General features: G+C 40.9%; 1 long non-coding RNA gene across 1 annotated transcript in view; it reads right to left on the reverse strand.

Annotated features, from left to right (window-relative positions):
- Positions 1 to 23304, reverse strand: part of LOC148164704 (uncharacterized) — a 172069-nt gene that overhangs the window by 148415 nt on the left and 350 nt on the right. The gene's annotated exons all lie outside the window — the stretch shown is intronic.

The following is a 23304-nucleotide window of genomic DNA, read 5'->3' on the forward strand; positions in this document are numbered from 1 at the left end:
ACAAAAATGAAATGCTCTAATTTAAACAATAAATATGCTACCTGGGTAAGATAAGAAGAAAATGTTGCTGTTTATTGACGGCTGATTAGGACTTGAGCAGAAATGCTGTCACCAGTGTTATGTAGTGAGCTGTGGAATAGACTCCAAAGAGAAACATTTTAAATTACAAAAAATATTGTAGAGGGGGAAAAGACAAAGAGTCTTCTGAGAAATAAAGGAATTGCAACAGTGTCGCGTGGGGTGGGGGAGGGGAATAGCATAAGTCTTAATAATGAATTGCAAGGATGTGGAATGGGGGCCAGAGATAATTAGCGGGAAAGGTTGATCTTGTCCTTTCCATAGTCACAGAGAGCTATAAAAGAGGAAATGGGCCAAACTGCAGTGAGAAGCTGGGTTTTTAAAAAAGGAAGTTCTTGACCATGAAGATCAGACTACCAAGGGAAGCTGTGTAATCTCCATCCTTAAAGAGCTTTAAAAATAGTATAAACAGCCATCTGCACAAGATGATTTATGCATTGACCTTCAGGAGGCGGGCCCAGATCATCTCATGAAGTCCCTTCCAAGTGTGGGATTCTATGATTTAATCAGTATGTGATTTTTCTCAGCTCCACATTTTGTGAGATAACCAGCAGATGGAAGCCACAAATTCCCCAACATCATACCAAAATCATGGTTCCTCACACTGGTAGAGCCCGGTCAAGCTTGCCAAATTGGCATCGGTTGTAAAAATCATTGAAGGACCCACCTCAAACATTTATTTATCTCCTCGTGGGTGTCTGGACCACCCATGTCCACAAAATACAGATAATCCTTATCCCGATTCATGTGCATTTAGCTTCAATTTAGCATAGGAGAAAGTTGCACGCGTTAGAAATATTTGTCTGGTTTTGAAATCCCAGGCAGTACGTCTCAAAAATGTCATTAGAAATTTCCAGACCCTAGTCAAAGCAGAAATGAGGCCAATTGGGCATTTTGCTTTGAGAAGATTCACAGCTCACTTGGGCCTTCGAGCTTCTCACTTAGATGACAGATACAGTTCTCCGTGTACATTCATTTGTTCACTGAACAAATATTTGAGTGCTGACTGCATTCGCGATTATGTACAAAGCACTGGGATGCAACCTTGACTCAGACTCTACCCTTCCCTCGTGGAGCTCAGAGTCAACAGGGGGAGACCAACAAATAAACAGGGCATTTTGATGCAGAGCCGTAAAAACTGCAGCAAAGCGAGGGACACGGTGCTAACTTGGAGGAGCAACCAACCCAGCTACAGGGGACCCAAGAGGATTTCTGGAGGAAGTGACGCCCAAGCTCGGGTCTCAAGGATGAATGGACACCGCAGGGGAAGGAGGGTGGTAGAAAGAGTAATTCGTGGAGAGGGAACAACCTGGTTGAGAGGCTGGTGGAATGCATGGTATGGGAAGTGACAGTCTGTGAGAATGGAGGGAGCGTGCAGGGGCAGGCAGAGAAGGGTGTAAGGTGGGTGGGAGGGAGAAGAGACCACGGGACAGTTAGAAATGAGGATTGAGAGATCACAAGAGGCCTCATAGGCTTGCTGAAGAATTTGGACTTGGTGTGAGGATCATGAGAAGCCACTGAAAGATAGAGATCGGGTTTGTCCTTTCCAAAGATATAGTAGTACAAACTTGAATGCAAGGGAAAGAAAAACATTTGCATTTGTTTCAGCAAGAGGGGGAGTTTATCAGGAGGATATTAAGAATATAAGGAATCAGAGTAAGACCTGAACGTCCAAGCTGAATGAAGGGCCACGATATGTGTTGGCAGCTACTGAGCCAGGCACAGGAACATCGTGTTGCCTCATTTATCTTCCATCGCTACTCCTTTGTGCTTTACCCCTTCCTCGCCCTTTCTGTTTCTCTGGTTACATTCGTGGTCACCATAGGCTTCTGAATGTTAAGCTCTCAGTCCTGACAACTCAGAAACAGACCTGGTCCAGTTCTCTCATTCCGAAATCCAAAATGCCAGGGGAAGGGATGTCCAGGTCCTGCTTCAGTCTAGGAGCTCATTTCTTGACTGAAGAGACATGCCAGGGAGCAGAGGTACATAACAACAGGGTAGCCTTGGAGCAGCAACTGGGCCGGGGAAGGAGGGACCCTTCCCAGAAATGGAAGGGCTGCTTTGCAGGTTTGCCGGTGTGTCCTTGTTGCAACTTGAACTGATGGAAAGCCTGGAGGTAGAGCCACTGTGGAGATGGTTGTATGTGTGGAGCTTATACCTGGGCTCAATGAGGAGAGCTGAAGCCGCCATGAAGCCCGAGATCGACGCAGGCACACCAGCCACGTGGCCAGGGCAAGCTCTGGACCTCCATTAGACTCCACAATCCAGAGAACAGGTTTCTGGGAATGTGTTCTTATTCAAAACTGTAACTACTGGCAAGTTCTACTCTCCTATATGAATTTCCAACCAGCGTGCTTTTACTCAAATTGTTCTTTTGTTTCATCGTGTTACTAAAAAAAGTATGACAGGTTGGCACGCTTGTTTATGTGAATGTCTGCAACCGTAATTTTCTACATGTTAATTTGGGATCATTATATAGGCTACCGTTTATAATAGTCTCTGAAACAATAAAATCATCTTATCAGTATTAATAAAATCTTCCTTAAATTTGTGAAGTGTGAGGTATAAACCTTTTAATTAATGAATAATTTACCTCCCTCGAGTCTCCATCCGTTTTAAATTCCGGCCAGCAGATGCTACGTTAAGCAATATGTATGCAGTTACCTGTTTGACCACTAGATGGCACCATACATCTTTCCTTCTATTTTAATCTCAAACTCGCTTTTACAGACGTGGGATTTGCTTTTTTGTTATTGTTTTCCAAAGAGTTAATGGTATTTTTGCACCATTTATTGAATAGTCATCAGTGTCACTACTTGATTGTGGTACTACCTTTAATCATATACTAAATTTCTATATATGCTACACTGTGTTTCCAGGCAATTTTATCATTTTATCTGTCAATCCTTATGACAAAACCATGCTGTTTTAATTATTTTAGTTTTACGATACACTTTAATATCTTCTATCACCATCATTTCTCCTCAACTGTGTCTTCAATTTCAAAATCTTTCTTACCCCTTAATTTATTTATCCACATGAAATCTAGGGTCATTTTATCATCTTAAAAATACCCACTGGCACTTTCATTGAAATTGTCAATAAATTTAGGAATAAATTTACCAGTTAATTTGGGGGAAAGTTACATCTTTGCAATATTCATTTCCTTCAGTAGGATGGATGCATTTGAACCAGTGATGTGGACGAGAACATGTGCAGAATTCTTGGCATTTGCATGAGCGTGTGTGTGCACATATAGAGAATAAATAAGTACATAGCATGGGACAGTCAAATATTCCTCATAAAAGAAGGAAAATTGGGAGAACTTCTCATGTCCAACTATAGCCGAATGACAATATAGCAGAATACTGCTCCATAACATATAATGATTTTGAATGGTTGTCAAATGAGAAAATGCTCATAATAAAAGGTCAAGTAGATATAGTATATGTAAATATATACACAACGTGATAACAGTTTTGTTTAAAAATAGAGACAGAAGGAAAGAGGCAAAGGCTAATTCATTCTCACTGGGAGCAGCATTGCCACTAATTCATGTTTTAACAATTTTTAGAATTTTCTATATTTTCTACAGTGAACATGTATTGCTTTCATAATCAGAAAAACAAAACAAACTTCTAAACCTTTAAAACAAACAAGCTTCATGGAGATTGCAAAGATAAACCATTGTCTTCTATATAGGTATACCTATGCATATAGTTATTGCTCAATTTTTTAGAAAAATTACTTATTAAATAAGTACTTCTGTAATATTCAAAATCAAAAAGTCTCCCATAGCTCAAAAAGTACCTTTCTGATACTTTTTCTACATATGTACCCTGCTATTGCCTCAGAAAGATGCTGTGACCTATCTCAAGTTGTAAGTCACAGTCGCCAGAAAACTTATTGTGTTCAGACTCTCCATCTTCACTTCTTTTGTACATGTCAACCCTCTCAAATTTTTCCTGAGACCAAGTCTTCATCTTCCGGTAAGTAATAAAAATCAGTGGGTCTCAAACTTTTTGGTCTCCGGGGCCTTTTATCCTCTTAAAATTTATTGACTACCCCAAAGACCTTTGTTAATTTAGGTCATACTTATTAATATTTAGTAATATTACTTATTAATGTTTAGTGATACTCATTAATATTTACGAGTATTTAAAATATTGGTCTTAATATTTAAAATTAAAACAGACATTTCTAAATATCTATTTAATTCATTTAAAATAAAAGGACAAGGAGGAGCTGACCAAAATGGATTTCTGAACTCCCTTCCTGCCATGGACACAAAGAATGTACAGCTACCTACAAGGAAATTACACCTGAAGGAAATCCAGAAAGTAGCTGAGCAACTCTGACACATCAGGTGAACAAGAAAATCCCTACACTGGAACAGGTAGAAATGTCTGAGATACACCCTGGGTACAATGCATACAATCAGGAGGGTAGGGCAACTCTTAGCTTTTCCCTGAGGAGTGAAGGGTTTGGACCCCACATTGAGTGCTCCAACTTTTAAGACTCCCACTTGAGAGATGGGCCTCTACACACCTAGCTCTGAAAGCCAATGAGGTTTGCATCCATGAGACTTTCAAGACTACAGCAAACAAAGTAACAGTTCTTAAGAGGAGTGCAAGCATTCACTGCAGCTATCTCCATAGGGCTCAGCACAGAGGGAGCAAGGAAAACTGCCCATCTCCCAGTCTTCCCTAAATGGGTCCATCTGTAAACTTTGAAAGCTGTGGATCAGTCTTCTAATTTAACATACATCTAAGGACTGACTGTGTTCTTCTCCAGAGGATGCCCACTCTCACTTTTATTCAACATAGTACTGGAAGTCCTAGCCAGAGCAATTATGCAAGAAAAAGAAATAAAAGTCATCCAAATTGGATAGGAAGAAGTAAAATTGTCTCTATTTGCAGATGACATGATATTATATATAGAAAATCCTAAAGACTCCACCAAAAAAAAAAAAAAACTGTTAGAACTAGTAAAGAAATTCAGTAAGATTGTAAGATACAGAAATCAATATATGAAAATTTGTCACATTTCTATACACTAACAACAAACTATCAGAAAGTGAAATTAAGATCACAATCCCATTTATAAGAGCATCAAAAGGAATAGGATACTTAGGAATAAATGTAATCAAGGAGGTAAAAGATCTATACACTGAAGCTATAAGATAATGATAAAAGACATTGAAGAAAACACAAACAAATGGAAAGATATTTTGTGCTTATAGATTGGAAGAATTGATACTGTGAAAATGTCTATACTATCCAAAGCAATCTACAGACTTAATGCAATACCTATAAAATGACAATGGTATTTTCCACAGACATTTTTAAAAAGCAATCCTACAATTCATACAGAACCACAAAAGACACTGAGTAGCTAAAACCATCTTGAGAAAGAACACAGCTGGAGGCATCATGCTTCCTGACCTCAAAGTGTATTACAAAGCTATTGTAATCAAAACAGTATGATATTGACATAGCAATAGATACATAGGTCAGTGGAAGAGAAGAGGGAGCCCAGAAATAAACCCATGCATATATGGCCAATTAATTTTTGAAAAAGGAGTCAAGAATATAAAATGGAGAAAGAATAGTCTCTTTAATAAATGGTGTTGGGAGAATTGTACTGTCACATGCCAAGAGTGAAAGTGGACCCTTATCTTGCACTATACACCAAAATCAACTCAAAATGGATTAAAAACTTGAATGTAGGACCTGTAACAGTGAAACTCCTAGAAGAAAACTCAAAATGCTCCTTGACTTCGGTCTTGGCAATGATTTTTTGGATTTGATACCACAAGCAAAGGTAACTTAAGCAAAAATAAAGTGGGGCTATATCAAACTAAAAGGCTTCTGATCAGTAGGAGAAACCATCAACAAAATGAAAAAAAAGTCTATGGAATGGGAAAAAATATTTGCAAACCACATATCCAACAAGGGGTTAATATCTGAACTATATTAACTCATACAACCTATAGCAAAAAAACGAACAACCCGGTTAAAAACTGGGCAAAGGAACTGAATAGACATTTTTCCAAAGAAGAAGTACAAATGGACAACAGGTACATGAAGAGATGCTAAATATCACTAATCATCAGGGAAATGCAAATCAAAATCACAATGAGATATCACCTCACACCTGTTAGGAAGGCTATTATTAAACAGACAAGAGATCACAAATGTTGGCAAGGATGTGGAGGAAAAAGAACCCCTTTACGTTGTTCGTTGATACGTAAACTGCCATGGAAAATACCACGGAGGTTCCCCTAAAAATTTTAAGTGGAATTTCCACTTAATGATCCACAAATTCCACTTCTGGTTATTTATCCAAAGTAAACAAAACCATACCTCAAAGAGATATCTGTAGTCCCATGCTCATTCAAGCTTTGGTCACAATAGCAAAGTAAGTTATGGACACAATCTAAGTGTCCATCAAGGGATGAGTGGATCAAGAAATTATGGCGCATACATATATATACATATATGTAATAACATATAATAATATTTTAAAAGGTTGAATAATATATATTATAAGGTTGAATAATATATATATATATATTATTCAACCTTTTAAAAAAGAAATTACTGTTATTTGCAATGTGGATGACCCTGGAGGACATCATGCGAAGTGAAATAAGCCAGACACAGAAAGACAAATACTGCATACCATCACTTTTATGTGGAATTAAAAAAGAAGAAAAAAGGTCAAATTCTTAGAAATGGAGTAAAGAAGTGGTTGCCAGGGGCTGGAGAGTGGGCAAAATTGGGAGAGATTGGTAAATAGAGTTCCAGTTATAAGATGAATAAGGTCCGAGGATCTAATGTATAAATAATATGGTGACTATAGCTGATAACCATGGATTGTATAACTGAAATTTGCTAGGAGAAGAGAACTTAAATATTCTCACACACAAAAGTCGTATGTGCGGTTATATATGTTAATTAACTTCATGGGGGTGTCCTTTCACAATGGATATGGATATCAAATCGTCATGTTGTAGACTTACCGTTTTGTCAATTATGCTCAATAAAGCTGAAAAAGAAAGATTTTGTCTGAGACTTCAGCCTTATTTGAGGTTCTTCTGGGGAAGGATGTGCTTCCAATCTCACTCGAGCTGTTGGCAGAACTGTTTCTTGTAGTGGTAGGACTGAGGGATTTGGTTTCTTGCTGGCTATGGGTTGGAAGTCACCCTCAGTTCCTTGAGGCCACCTGTAGTTCCTTGCCACATAGGGTTCCCCAACATGGCTACTTAACCTCCTCAGAGCCAGGAAAAGAGACAGCAAACAACTCCAGCAAATGGAGCACTACATTCTTCTGTAAGAGAATTACTAATCACATATATCCCATCACATTTGCCATATTCTATTGGTCAGTGTCTTCAGATGCGTATATGGAAGGGGCTGGCTACAGAAAACTTCAGATAATTTGTCTGATATAGTGAGAAAAAGCCTTCCTGAGGAGGAAGTATTTTAGCTGAAGACCTCAAAAGAGAAGGAACCAGCTGTGAGAAGATAGGGAATGGAGGTGAGGAGCATTCTGGGAAAAAGGAACAGAAAGTGGGAAATGTAGCTCTACCCCAGACAGAAAATATTATCATACCATTGTAACTTGTATCTTACTTATTTCTGTGTCTGTTTTCACCATCATCCATGAACTGTATAAATTATCTCCAAATCTTCAGCATCTATTATAGTAGACACTCAGTAAATTTAATAAATGGGTGGATTTAAAAACAAACAAACCCATTACAAGTCAACATAAATAACAATTTTTATGGAAAAAAACTTATATTTTCCAAAACAGAAAAAAGAAACAGCAAAAACTTGGCATTGTCTTACATCTTTTTGAAATTTCCTTAATTTCTAGCTTAATAGAAGACGGCTGGATTTTCATGTCTGCTTCTTCACTCAATCTGTTGTGCTATCATATGTCACGTAGCCTCTGTGAAAAGCCACTGTATGTTCACAAGACAAAAATCAAAAATGGGAAAATGGCATCTTATTTTTATTATGCAAATAGTTGTGACCTGAAAAAAGGTCTTGCGGAACCCCAGGGGCCCCCAAGCCACACTATGAGATTAATTACATAGCTGGCTTAAACTATTATCATGACTAATTATCATAAACTATCATTACTCCACACTCCTTCCTAACTCTATTTTAATACTCATGTACTCAACTGAAACTGAAAAATAATGATAACAAGAATAAGAACGCTAGCATAAAACAATGGTCCCTCATTATCCACTTGCCTCCATGAAACAACTGGGAGAACACTGTAAGCCACACCAGTATGCCAACAAATCCAGGATTTGGATTTGTTGAAGTCATCTAACTCTGCCTTACCACTAGCCCCACCACTTGTTTACGCATTGTACAGTCTACCTTCTGGCCAATAACTACCTTTCTTTCCAGCTCACTTCCTAAACCCCAATTCCAACAACCCCAAATCCCACAAACACCTCCAATACACTGATCTTATATTTTCACTGGTTCTCCTGATATCCTCACACACTTCCCCCATTATCCAGCTTAAATTCCTTGGTCACTTATTATAATCACTCCTTTAAATTTGTCCCCAACTTCTTTGCTTTGCTCTTGCTTCATCAAACTTCCTTGGATAAAACCCAACCCTGGTTAAATTCAACATTCTGCCTACTCTGTGCCTACACCCACACAGATGAACATATCTAGAAAAAAATCCACTGATGACATCAATGTAGATTCATGATCGCCAACATTATGTGGGTGATTAACCCTGTCCAGCAATTACATTGTATTTCCCTAGATCATTTACTCTTCTAAGTGACGGTGTCTTACTTTCTTTCTCTTCAAAATCCAACGCCTCCTCCATCCTCATTCTCAGATGATCACTCTGACTCCTATGCAACTAAGAAAATGTGATCAGAAGAGCCCGTCCATATCTACCCGCCCACCTGCACGTGTGCTCATGCTCTGCTTCCCTTCTTGCGCTAAGGTTGAGTCATCCATATTCCTAAAGACCAACTCCTCCAACGGTGCACTAGATCTCATCACCTCAAACCTACTCAAGCCATTGCTCCAGAAATTTTCCCTCTCCCTCCTGTCCAATTTATTCCTCTCTACTGGGTCTAGCCCATCAGCCTACCACCATGCTTTCATTTCTGTATTCATTGATTAAAACTCTTCATCCTATATCTCTCTTCAGCTATTTCCCATTCTTGTCCTTCCCTTAACAACAAACTCCTTGAAAGAGCCGCCTATACTTGCCGTTTCAATTTAGCTCCTCCTGTTCTCTGTTGAACCTACTCTAATCAAACCCTTACTACCGTTACTTCTCCAAATTTGTTTATCAACCTCATTGGTAACTTACACATTGCCAAATCCAATAATCAATTCTCAAGCCTCATCTCTCTTGAGTATTAGCATTTGACAGACTTGTACAATCCTTCCTTTTTACACTTTTTCACCTGGCTTCCAGAACACTTTGCTCATCTGGTTTCCCTCCATAGGACTGCTGTAAGGGCAGAAGGGAGTGTTGTTTGAACTGAATTGTACAAGCCTCTGTAGTCATTAGGAGATTGGGTTAGAGAGAATAGTCAAATAGAGAAAGCTCAGGAGCCTCACCTGGGTTTGAAGGAGGAAGAGTAACTGACCCTTGCATGATGCAACTAAGAAAACAAATGCGATCAGAAGAGCTCCTCCACATCTGACCCTAGAAGGATGGTCCAGGTGGGCAGGTAGATATGGGCATTCAGGACATCAGGTCATCAGAGATCCAAGCAAATGGCCAAGGGATGCAGTAATGAGAGGTAAGGGTAGAGATAAGGTAATAATACTGGAAACCCCAACTCTAGCCTGGTAACCGGATTGTACTGATAATAATACTGTTCATGCTTTTACTACCTAACTCATACAAAGTGCTTTCATGGCTATTGTTTCTCTACATTGTTTCTTTCATGGCTATTGTTATCTCCAAGCAGTACAACTACGTTTTACCCCAATTGTAGGGATGAAGGAACTGAGGTTAAGCTGAGGTTTCCTACAGGTTAAAACAATTGTGTAAAATTATACTGAGAGTTATTAACAGAGTTGAGACTAGAATTCAGATCCAAGAAAACCGAGAAATGGTGCCAAGGCACCAGCAACCAGTGCCCTAAACACAGAAATTCTGGGCAAGAGAGTCACAATCTTCCAATTGTGGGGTCCAGAAAGACCTGGGAATCAACATCAGATCTTAAGACTGGGTGCCAGATACGGGTGGGTGTAGGGATGGGGTGGGAATGAGTAGCAATACTGACAAGCCAGCAGGAGCGGGCACTTCTCATGTGCCAGAATTCAAGTGCAAGCCGACAAACTGAGCTGAGCACAGGTAAAAGGAGCAGGTGTGTTTACCTAAGAGAGTGTGGTGGAGGTGTACAAAGCTGAGTCATTTCTGACAACCATCCCAGAGAATAAATAAACCCAGTTTTCTGTGGATCTCATGTTTATTTCCTGGAATCCTTTGGCATCTGGCCTAAGGAGAAGCAAATATTTGGCATCTAGTGGGATGGCCATTGGGTGTTACTAAGGGCCGAGCAAGGGGTAGAAAGGGTGGAATTTGTCCCTGTATTTAACTAGATCATCATCCAAAGGATTTTCAACAGTTCATGGAAAATGCATAATCCTTAAAAAGTGGAATAAGAGAAAACTGACAAATTATTTTTCTGGCATGCAATTTGTCACTTCTTAGAGCAGGAGTTTTGAAATTTCAAGTGTAACAGTGTATTGAACAAGTGTGACCCGCGATGAAATCACAGCACCTGTTTTTATGCTCCACAACCACTACACATGGGTTCTGTGTAGTTAAACTTCCCTTGCCCTTGGATGAACACTCGGGCATATCCCATGACTTTTGTAGACACTCTCAGATATCTACGTCAGGACAAAGGTATCCTACAGTCACTTTAGTAGCAAAAATACTTAAATCCGCTAATTAGAATATCTTATATAATCCGAAACCGGATCTGATGTAACACTAAACCTCCTGCCCCCTTGCTTGGGCTGCTTCTCTGTGGATGGTTATTCATGCGTGATTTCTTCACCTTCCACATTTCCTCTTCCTTCCCGACGTTCTCCCTGCAGCTTACTAGCCAGTTTCCAGGGTGGAGGTAGGACAAGAAAGAGAAATTGTGGATAGGCAATGTCCTTCATGAACTGGTTTTGCTTAAATGTTTTAAATGTTTACAAATGAGTCTTTCTTTTATGAACATTGCTGGAAGTATCCTGCAGGGTCTGTCCTGGACCCCTCCCCTGCAGTTCCCTTGTCCTGGACAGATGCATCCTCTTATCGGTTGTCAAGTTTTGGGTGACCAACCATCTCAGTTTGTCAGGGTGTATCCCTGCTTTAGCGTTAGAAGTCCCATGTCCTGGGAAACCCCTCCTTCCTGGGTAAACCAGAAGAGTGGATCACCCTACTCATGCTTCTATCACCCTTATTTAATCTGTTATCAACTCCAACTTCTGGCTTCTGGTCCTTCACCCCTCTAGGGCACTATTAGACAAAGCCAATGATAAATGCACATTGACTCACCCAAGTGAGCCTCAGGCCTAGTCCACAGAGAATATTCCTTTGCTCCTTTGGAATCTGGAGCTATAAACTCTACATCCTGACTGAATCCAAGTATTTGCAGCAATCATCTCCAAAGCACAGGGGAAGAAGCTCCCTGCACGTCCCTTCCCCTTTCATGGAGAAAATCAAGTGTACCTTGGTCCCATTAGAATAGATTCCTTCCCATCATCTCTGAGAGGATTTGGTGACACCCAATGGACCTCAGGGGTTGTCCAGTTTGGGCTTCTCCTTGGAAAGATACATGTTCCTCATGGGTGTGGTCAAGTTTGCCTATAACCCCTATGATGTGAATTGTGAGCCCATAAATAACCCCGGCCTGGAGCCACCTACCTTGTCTACTCTATGAGGTGGAATAATAAAGACATTGTTAATTAAGTCACCTTAAAAAAAAAGAATAATTTTAATAAAATAATAAAATAAAACTTACTTGAAATAAAATAACAGTAATAAGTAATAAATTTTAATAAAATTAGATTAAAAAATAAAGATAGGGCTTATGTTGCCATTGGCCTGTTAGGCTTGCTTGCTTGCTTGCTTGCTTGCTTGCTTGCTTTTTTAAGATTTTATTTATTTATTTGACAGAGAGAGACACAGCGAGAGGGAAAACACAAGCAGGGGGAGTGGGAGAGGGAGAAGCTGGCCTCCTGCAAAGCAGGAAGCCCGATGCAGGGCTCGATCCCAGGACCCCGGGATCATGACCCAAGCCGAAGGCAGACGCTTAACGACTGAGCCACCCAGGTGCCCCTTTATCTTTCTTTTTTATTGTAGTTGACGCACAGTGTTACATTAGTTAGAGGTGTACAACGTAGTGATTCAACAAGTCTGTACTTTATGCTGTGCTCACCCCAAATGTAGCTACCATCCGTCTCCATATAATGCTATTACAATACCATTGACTATATTCCCTAGGCTGTGCCTTTTATTCCTAAGATTTATTCATTTCAAAACTGGAAGCCCCTTCCCCTATTTGGCTTTCTAAGGTGTAAGTTGGGCACGAATCCTCTGAGAATCCCAACTGCAAGAAACATAGTTTAAAACATTCCAAATGAACCCACAGAGGTCTCCTCTTACTAAAGTTGGAGCAAAGGAGGTAATACCCACACCATTCCCTAGGATGCAGCAACTTCTTTTTCCAAAGGTATCACTATAAAATTCTTCGTATCAACTCTGGGAACTTGAAAGTGGGTTGAGGGGATTTGTGTCATGGAGTGTAAATGTTGCATATTGTGAACTGGCTATATAATATCAGATCAAGTATATCTTGGTGTCTCAATCTCTAACTTTAATTTTAACACTTTTTTGCACAAGGCTATAAACACACACACACACACACACACACACACACACACACACAAACCACCTCTACCCAGTAGGTGGCACCTACAGAAATACATGCAGAGCATTTGTAGCAGATTGTATTTTCCAAAAATTGCCATAGCAATGTTTATATTCCCACGTACTCTCCCAGAACCTTGACATCCTTCCATCAAGCAGTGGAACTTATTCTTTCCTGTCCAAATATGGGACACTCCAGTGACTTGCTTCTAACAAATACAATGTAGTGAAAGTCTGACTTCCTAGATTAGATCCAAAAGGGTAATATAGCTAATAGCTAGTTTTCTCTTTCCTTCTCTGCCCCTTGCCCCCCACTACTCTGTTCTCTCTCTCAAGCAGGATTAGCTATATAATTTGTGAGACCCAGTACAAAATGAAAGTGAGCAACTTTTTATTCCAAAATTTAAAATTTCAAGATGATAGTGATGAGCAATAAACCAAGCGTGGGGTCCTTTTGAGTGTGGGGGAGCTTAGTGTGACAGCAGAGATCGCAAGCCCAGGAAGCCAACCCTGTTGAAGATGCTTACCCTTGAATGCCAGCCACCATATTGAGAGGAAGCCCAGGCTACATGGAGGAGCCACATGTAACTCTTCCAGTTGACAGCCCTAGGAAGACCCCCAGCCAAGAGCCAAATCAACCAGCAGACGTGTGAGTGAGCAAGGATTCAGATCACTCCAGCACTCAAGCTTTCCAGTCTTCTGGATGAGGCCCCAGACCTTGTAGAAATAAGCTGCTATCATTGTGCCCTGTTCAAACAGTCCATGTACATAATAAAAGGTTGCTTTATGCCATTATATTTTGGAGTTATTTGTTACACAGCCCTCTTAACTACAACAGCATGGGTTACAGACACAACTTATGAAAAGTACAGTCATACCTGACCTACACTGTACCTTCAGACACCAGAGTCCTCCCCAGTGTTGGCTGAAAAAGTTCCAATGTTCTGGGCAGCAACTGATATAGCACCGTAACAACAGAAGCTCAAATCTGCGCCCCCTCTGCACCGGGTGCTACCTGAAGCAGCCCCTGCCTTTGGTATCCTGGCCAGAGTCAAACCTGAACCATCCTCCACAGTAGATTCTATGGCTCCCTCCAGGGCTTCCGCCTCAGGACCTTCGAGATCATGTAGCTCTGATACCATGGGCAACCCTCTCGGGACACTCACCAATCAGACAGACCCTCCCCCACTCCGAGTTCAGATTTAGGATTACTCTTCCAGCAACTTTGCACATTAAATTTATCTGATGGAGGGGCCTCAGAACTTCTGCATCATGGGGCGCCTGGGTGGCTCAGTCATGAAGTGTCTGCCTTCGGCTCAGGTCATGATCCCAGGGTCCTGGGATCGAGCCCCACATCGGGCTTCCCTGGGAAGTCTGCTTCTCTCTCTCCCACTCCCCCTGCTTGTGTTCCCTCTCTCACTGTGTCTCTCTCTGTCAAATAAATAAATAAAATCTTAAAAAAAAAAAAGGAAGAACTTCTGCATCATTTACATCAGGATTTCTATGAAAATGAGGGTCTGAGACCCAAACCTCAAAGTTTTGAAACTCGACCTTTTCATTAGTTAAGAACAACAATCGAGTCTGTAATCACATACAATCCATTTGCCTGAAATAGCTACAAGAGGCCGATGGCTCTGTCTTTCTGCCTGCTGATTTGAGTGCCTTTGGGAGCCATTATCTCTTGGAATTTAAAACACTCAACCCAAAGCAATTTAATATGCCAGAGCATTCTAGAAAAGAAATACAAAAACAAAAACTCTAACTAGAAGGTTAGACATTTTTTAGGTTTTACAAATTATGAAACCATGACCACTGAAAGCAACTCATCCATTATACAAAATGATGTTATGAGTTATTTTGAAAAATATAGGAATGTTCTCAAAGTAAATGGGGTTTTTACTATAGTAAATTTATTCCACACAACAACTTACTAAATTATCTATCTGCTCTACTCTTGTTAGTTCCCAAATTTAGCTGTTCCTAAGCAAAGATGCTTTTTTTTTCTAACTCTTCCTTTCAGTCATATATGAATGCATGTACCATTTCAAAACCATGTAAACAATTAACTTACATAATACACACTTTTTAAAAATCTAAATATTCTCTTGGGGCACCTGGGTGGCTCAGTCAGTTGAGCATCCGACTCTTGGTTTCGGCTCAGGTTGTGATCTTGAGGTCCTGAGCCCCATATCGGGCTCCGTGCTCAGCATGGAGTCTGCTTCAGATTCTCTCTCCCTCTTCCTCTCCCTCCCCCTCTGCCCATGTGCACACACATGCTCAAGGGCTTGCTTGCTCTTTTTCTAAAATAAAAATTTGAAAAAAATTTAAAGATCGAAATATTCTCAAATCTTGAAAATATTTCTTACATTTATTTTTGGTTAGTTATCAGTTACCAAACAGACTTAAATTCAGATATTTATCAAACTTGTTTTCCATACCCAAACTGCATTCTGACTATTTGGAACTCACCAAGCATAACAAAAATTAAAGAAAAAATTAAAATAAAATGGCATTGTATCCTTAAGGGATCACATTTAATTATTAAGAAACAAATCTGTGAAGTGGTTTTTTTTTTTCTGTTTTCTTTTCTTTTTCCTGAATTACATCCAAATTAAACCAAGCCAGATCATAAAGAAAGGTTATCAAAATAGGCAGTTCAGGTTTCCTCCGGGACCATTCATATTGCTATAGTACTACAAAGTTGTAATAGCAGTAAACGAGGAGGAAATGTGAATTCCTAGCTGAAAATCCAAAAACAGGATGTTAGAGAACAATGGAAAGCTTCCCTGCCTAGCGGTGTATGTACAGTGAGAGCAATCGGCCAACCAAATTCTGTTCTGAAATAAATGGAAACAATATCATTTTTTAAGCACTTTGGAATGTTTTCACAGTATTTAACTCCAAGTAGACACTCAATGATAAGCTTGTTAAATAAAATAGAGTTGATCTCGTTTTTTTCTCTCGTCAACAACCGTGCAAGGTGGGCACGACCATCTCCATGACACAGGGCACATCTGGGGAGTATACAGTTCCTCGCGGCATGCGGGGCTCTTCCAATACTACACATCTGACGCTACTGTCAGTCTTTCGTCTTCTCATTTGTTGGTTCATTTACTCTCCAAAACCAAATTTGGTTAATACATTTGAAGACTACCCAGCCCAGTAGGGAACAGAGACCTGTGACTCAGACATCGCATTATGGAGTATGTGGTGCGACAGAGGTAAACTTTTGGGAGTGAGGCAGGACTCCCCGGAGGAAGTAATACTTACTAGTATCCTAAAGTAGAGATGATCTAATGAAACTGTCTTAATGCACACTGTCTAACTCAGCACTTCTCACACTGTGCTTGAAGGAACACTAGTACTTGGCTTAATATCAACAGATATTCTGTGGATGACTAAATATCCCAGTTAGCAAGAACTGTTCTGTGCTTTGACCTAGCACCTCATTCACTGTAAATAATTTCAGCTGGTCCACTGTTTCACCAATGAGCCTGCTGAGTTTGAGCAGTCAGAATTAGTCTGACATATCTGGCTCATTCATGCAACAAGACCTCAGTGGTGGTCTTACAGCTGAATCTTCAGACCTGGTAGGGTGAAGGCACAGACCCCAGAACAGAGAGGACAAATGTTAAACATTGCATCATACCATAATTCTCAGCCTTCCTGTTGCTCATACTCTTTTCTTGCATAAGAAGACATTGGACCTTCTTTGGATGAATTTAGTGGGTGTGATAAAAAACAAATTCATTTAAAAGACAAACTAGAAGTGATAAGCTGGATTGTTCAACATTTAGGCAAGAAATCAAAATCAAGTTATCAAAGGAGCTTTCTGAAGTTGCACAAGGCAAAACATTTCTGCTCCAGGGTGAGACCAAGTAGCGTGTACTTCGGCAAGTCAGCCAGCACCCACAGTTCCCAGGAGAACAGAGAAGAGAGCCAGGAGGTTGACTGTTTAAAGTGGGTAATCCGAGCAGCACAATGTTGAAAGCTGAAATCAGAATTAAGTTAGCCAGAAAAAAAATTCAAAGTGGGAAGGAGCCTCTTCAATTGTGCACAGCAAGCAGCCGGAACTCAGTAACGACCTTGAGAAAACCACGCCCCGTTGTGAGTTTAAGAAACTTGGCAACAACCTCAGTAGTCCCACCTTTTTGTGCGTGTTTCATATCACTTTTATGGAAGTCTCAAATGTGTGCTGGTAATCTCTACTACAATTTTCCCTCAGGATGAAACTTGCACTCCTGGAATACTTTGTAGGAGTTCTGAGGTTTGTTTCTGCTTGCCGCAGTTCAACGTGTTTGGGGCAAGACAGCGCGGGTTGAGGGCAAAAGGGATGCCCTCTACCACGTGACAGGGCCCAGCTCAGGGCTTTCTGCTTTAAGGGGTTTGATTTTCAGTTGCACAGAACGCTCCTTAGCGGGGCTGATACTTCACCTTTGCACGTCACCCCCCGGACACTGTGCGGCTTGACGACATTGGTGCCGAGGCTCCTGCATGCTGCAGTCAGAGCAGCTGGGCTAACGGTTCACTCTGTGCTGGCCTCTTCACGTTAACTTTTTCCTATCCTAGCAGAGATTCTGAAGGACCCAAACCTTGATTGCCACGCCTATAGAATTGTCCCCACCCCGGCACCTGGCTCAGGCCACAGCAGGAACACACGTCTGCCCCTCAACCAACATCCCAGTTCTTTCCACAACTTGTGGGAAGGCTAATGTGCTTTCTTATCCTGCCAAACTTTACATGAAGTGTACTTTGTACTTCGTACTTTGGTGACGGAGGGAGCAACGGAGTGGCGGAAAAGAGGAACAGAGGAAACAGGTCTCTCCTTCTCGTGGAACAGCTGTAATTCTCCCTTCCTTGCAGGAAGGATGAACTGCATGAGAGTGCCCTGTTCCTCCTCTTTCTACATTGAGCCCCCAGCACCCTTATTTTCTTGGCTCTCCTAAGACCCATCTTTTGCCGGAAGAGGGTGAGGCAAAGAGTGTTTGAAAACAATTCTAGTTCTTCTCATTTCGAGTCCCAGAAACCATGTAAAATTATACTTTTCCCCATATGCAACGTCCGCACCTGAGGCCTGCCACCGTCGCACTGGCTCCGCGACACCTCCCCCATCACCTCCCCCCTGTCCTCCCTGTGGTGTGACGGAAACACGAGCAATGATGCAACACCTCTTCCACAGCCTTGTGGAGGCTCAATTTTTTTTTTTAGTTTTGGAGTTTCAGAGCAAAACCAAATTGTACTTATTAAAAAGGAAGGTTTCCAATGAAAGACTATGGACTCTGAGAAACAAACTGAGGGTTCTAGAGGGGAGGGGGTGGGGGAATGGGTTAGCCTGGTGATGGGTATAAAGGAGGGCACGTTCTGCATGCAGCACTGGGTGTTATACGCAAACAATGAATCATGGAACACTACACCAAAAACTAATGATGTAACGTATGGTGATTAACATAACATAATAAAATAAAATTAAATAATAATAATAATAATAATAATAAAGCAAGGTTCCCAAACCAAATAAACGATTTTGAAAGGAAATTTTCCAATCAGCCATTTATGATGTTGGGCTTTACTCTGTTTTACAAACACCAAGTCGGTCTTCACTGACCTAGTCCAGTGAGAAATGAGACTGAAAAAAACGCAAAATAACAAAGTTAAAAGTAACTCTTTTTTTAGCACTGTAATTATAAGGAAATTCCACAATTACACACGTACATGTGTGTGAGAGAGTAATCTTGTAGGTGTATATACTTGTTTAACAAATGTTTTCCAATCATCTACAATACTATGCATGTCAGCTCTTGCTAGGTGCTGAAGATATAGGAGTTAATATAACAGTGCTTTGAGTATCTATCACTATATAACAAACCATCCCAAAGCTTAATGCCTTAACACTACAATCAGGTAGTGGTAACAACTGCATAAAAATGTGAATGTTCTTAATGTCAGCAAACTGTATACTTACAAATGGTCAAAATAATAAATTTTATGTTATGTAAAGAAAAATAAAAAGTAAAAAAAATAACCCTGTAATTCATTATGTCATCTCGTAGTTCAGTGGGTTGACTGGGCCCAGCTGGGCCATTCTCACTCAGGGTTGCTCATGTAGTTACAATCAGATGGTGGTTGGGGCTGGAGTCATTTGAAGGCTTGACTGGTCAGGACAGCCAAGTTAGCTTTTTTCACAACTGGGATGGCTGGAACAACTGGAACTTGCTGGCCCTCCCTCCCTCCCTCTCTGTCAATCTCATGCTCCCTCTGTCTCTCTCCCCATGTAGTCCATGCACAAAGCCAAATTACTCTTCCTTAGAGCCAGGCAGCCCACAGCAGTCACACTTATGAATTCCTCCAGAGCACAAAGAGACCAAGGCAGACATTGCCAGGCCTCTCATGGCCTAGCTTCAGAAGTTATCAGCTTCATTGCCACTAAATTTTATTGGCTGCACAAGAAAAGCCTAGATTCACTGTGGGTAAAAATTATCCAAGGCACGAATGCAGGGAGGTGTGATTTGGTGGGGGCCCCTGTTTAGCAACTAGCCAAGATAAACAAGCATGGCCCCTAACCCCAAGAAGCTAATAGTAACTAAATAAACACTGAACTAAGAGTTTTAAGCCGTGAATATTAGTTTTGGCTTTGCCACGTGGTTGTCAAAGTCATTTAATCTTTAAAAATGAAACAACAAAAAACAACCCCTACTGAAATGGATTTTTAATGGTGTATAGAACTAAGTACTATGTAGCAATTAACAAATCATGCTTTCAAAGAATATTTGTGGATATTGCTCACATGGAAAGCAGAACATATAAACAGTGTATATTTGTAGACTATTCTTAATTTTGCTTAAAACACACAAGTATACACATACACATATAAACTCACGGAGACAAGACTAGAAAGAATCCCATGAACATGGTTGTTTTTAAGATTTTTAATTTGGGGGCACCTGGGTGGCTCAGTCATTAAGCGTCTGCCTTCGACTCAGGTCATGATCCCAGGGTCCTGGGATCGAGCCCCGCATCGGGCTCCCTGCTCCTCGGGAAGCCTGCTTCTCCTTCTCCCACTCCCCACCGCTTGTGTTCCCTCTCTCATTGTGTGTCTCTCTGTCAAATAAATAAATTAAATCTTTTAAAAAAATTTTTTTTAATTTTGAAGTTTATCACGTAATTTTATTTATTTATTTATTTATTTATTTATTTATTTTAAAGATTTTTATTTATATATATAGAGAGATAATGCATGTGTGTGAGTGAGCAGGGGAAGGGGCAGAGGGAGAGGGAGAAGCAGACTCCCCACTGAGCAGGGAGCCTGACTTCGGGTTCCATCCCAGCACCACGGCTCATGACCAGAGCCAAAGGCAGATGCTTGACCCACTGAGCCATCCAGGGGCCCCTCCCATGAACATGTTTAAGATGATTAGGATATAAGTGTTTGTTTTTTCTTTCTTCATACTTTTCTAAATTTCCACAATGAACATCTATTGCTTCTAAAACAAAAACTAAGTTATAATATAGTATATTTATAACTAACATCCTGAAGAGAAAGGAAACTGAGCAACTAGTCTTTATGCTTATTTCTGGAACCTGGGCTCCCCAAGATAACCAAAAGAAGTTGGCAAATTAACAATGAATCTTAATATGATACTTGATAAAAGTGAAGCAAAGACTTCAGGGTGGCTGGGATGAGGTTCACAGAACTTCAACATTAACGACTTTATAGAAGATGAGTCAGGCAACAGAGCATTTCTTAAATCTCCTAAGAGCAGAAACCACATCTTGACATAGGAAAGAGTCTGAGGTCCCTGGGTTCTGTCCTCGAACGCTGAGGTTCTTAAGAGAGAAGTGCCTTTGACCATGATACTTGTGTGATGCCATTTGACCTAGTTTCCAAGTTTCCAAAAAAGAGAGTAAGAATTTTTTTAAAAAGTGGAAGAATAAATATAATTAAATATATATGTATGTCTCCACAGTGTATGAGGCCATCCGCCAAGGCCATCCATTTGGGGAATCCAATAAATTGGAATGACGGTGGGAAGAAAGTCCTTTCCTATCTCACAGGAAGGTTATATAGTTATATGGAGAGGAACAGGAAGACATTTCACAGGGAGGAGCCCACGAGTCAGAAGCAGAATGAGAACTTAGTGGTGATATAGTGGCTGGCTGAGCACTAAGCCATAGCTCCTGTGGCTCAGCCTCAAATCTATGTCACAGGCAATGAAATATAGAGCAGAAACCAAGGTTTTACTTAAAAATAACTTAAGTTCTTCATTTCTCAAGGACTTAAAAATACTGAAGTACATAATTTATAACACCACCCTAAAATTTTCTTACCCCTCAGTGGGTTGTTTGCTAGTCATCTGCCCCAATGTCCATTTTCCTTTTCTTCCTTAGAAGTAGATCCTGTGATTTGGCTGGACACCTCGAATAAAATAAAAACATCTCCCAGGTGCTGCCACATGACTAAGTTCTGGGCAATGAGTTTAAGTGCAAGCGTTGAATGCAACTCCTGAGAAATCTCCTCAAAGGGTGTCAGCAGGGCTTGTCTCTTCCTTCCTCCTTTAGGCTGGCAATAATACAGATGATGTGACTAGAACTGAATCTCCTGTATTGCACCATGGGAGAGCATGCTAAAGACAATGGAACGAGAAGAGAGAAAGACCCTGAGTCCTTGATGTTCATGGAAGCTCCATGACGGTGACGAATTACCTACATTTGAACTTTTTTAAATGACTGAGGAAGAGAAACAATCTTCTGTCCTAGGTCAGCTTCAGAGAATTTTCTGTTGCTTGCAGCCAACTGTAATCTTAACTGGCTTAAAGCCAAATCCCTTAGATTTCATATCTCTAAACTCTCCTTTTCTAAAATGCCCTAGAACAACTGCTCCCTACTTGCAGTCTCCAGGATCCCAGTCCCAACAGGCTTTTCTCTCCCTTCCCAAGAGAAGAACATCTCACCTCCCCAGTGACTGGGCTCTTATCATTCCATCTGTTCATTCATCCCCCTGACTCTGAGGCTCCAGCTACCTGCCCTCATTCCCAAATCCTGCACCCCACATCCCACATGACTGGTGGCAATGGCAGGGCCTCTTTGGAAGTGGAGGGGAAGAAAATAAGCAATCATAGCCTAATCTTTCTTATGAGGAAGGGGATAGGGAGTTGTGGGGAAAGTCACACATCAATAACTCTTACTGTATCACTCAACTTTTGGGGAAGTGAAATAATTAGAGAAAAATCCAATGTTGAAAAGATAATTTTTCACATGTGCAAACAGCTTCATAGAAAATGCCTATTTTTCTTATATTGAATAAAAAAAATTGAAAAGAGAAAAATTATACAGCTCTTTGAGGTATAATGTTTGAGAAAGGGCAATTCTTGGGCAGCATTTTAATTATTTTAGCTCTCACACTTACATGGCATTTAAATGCATCACTTCATTTTGCCTCCTGAACAACCCCAAGGGTAAATACTGTTGTCGTCCTCCATACATAGGAGACAGCTGAGGCTTAGAGAGGCCAAATGCCTTGCTCAAGTTCACATAATATGGCAAACTGTATTACTGTTCTCAAATATTGCCTGTCCCACTCCATGGTAGGATTAGACCCCGTCACATCTTTGACAGCGGGCTTGGCAATGTTGACTTGCTTGGGCCAATGAAATGTGAATAGAGGTCCAGTGTCGATTCCAGATACAGTCTTTCAGGGTGATTTTTCTGCCTTCTTTTCCTTGCCACGAGACCTGCCTGCCGGGGTGGAAGCTGGGTCATTGAAAAACTATGAAGAGTTGAGCCACCTATCTAGTGGACATTTTACCTGACCAAGAAATACCACTGTGTTTATTTATTCCTGTCATAGAATTTAAACTAAAGTGACTGATGCACAAAATCAGTGAATGGAAAGCCAGGGAACTCCAGGCAGCGTTTGCTTAGTACTCCCCGGCATTTCAGCACAATCTAAAGAGCTGAGGGAGTGGCAGGCAACTCTCCACTCCCAACTGCATCCTCCCTCTCCCCTGGTGGGAATTTCTTCAACATACTGGAACCCGGCAACCTATTATCCTAGGCCCGAATTGATGTTTCTCAAAGGGCCTGCCGTCTGGCCATTGTAGTGCAATTCAACACACAGCCCTGTTCTTGACTGGTGCCCAGTGCCCCTGGGTCCCCGCTGCTGCAGGCCTCAGCGGGGCAGTGGCTTTTCTGCCCACCAGTGGACTCTCACTCTGTTACCAAGCCCCAGCTTCTGACTCCACAGATGGCCAAACGCGCTAGGAGAATTTCCCCGGACACTTCCCTCCT

The sequence above is a fragment of the Eumetopias jubatus genome, unplaced genomic scaffold, assembly GCF_037043125.1.
Source record: "Eumetopias jubatus isolate StellerSeaLion01/CBP00866 unplaced genomic scaffold, mEumJub1_p1.0 scaffold_3, whole genome shotgun sequence".
NCBI lineage: Eukaryota > Metazoa > Chordata > Mammalia > Carnivora > Otariidae > Eumetopias > Eumetopias jubatus.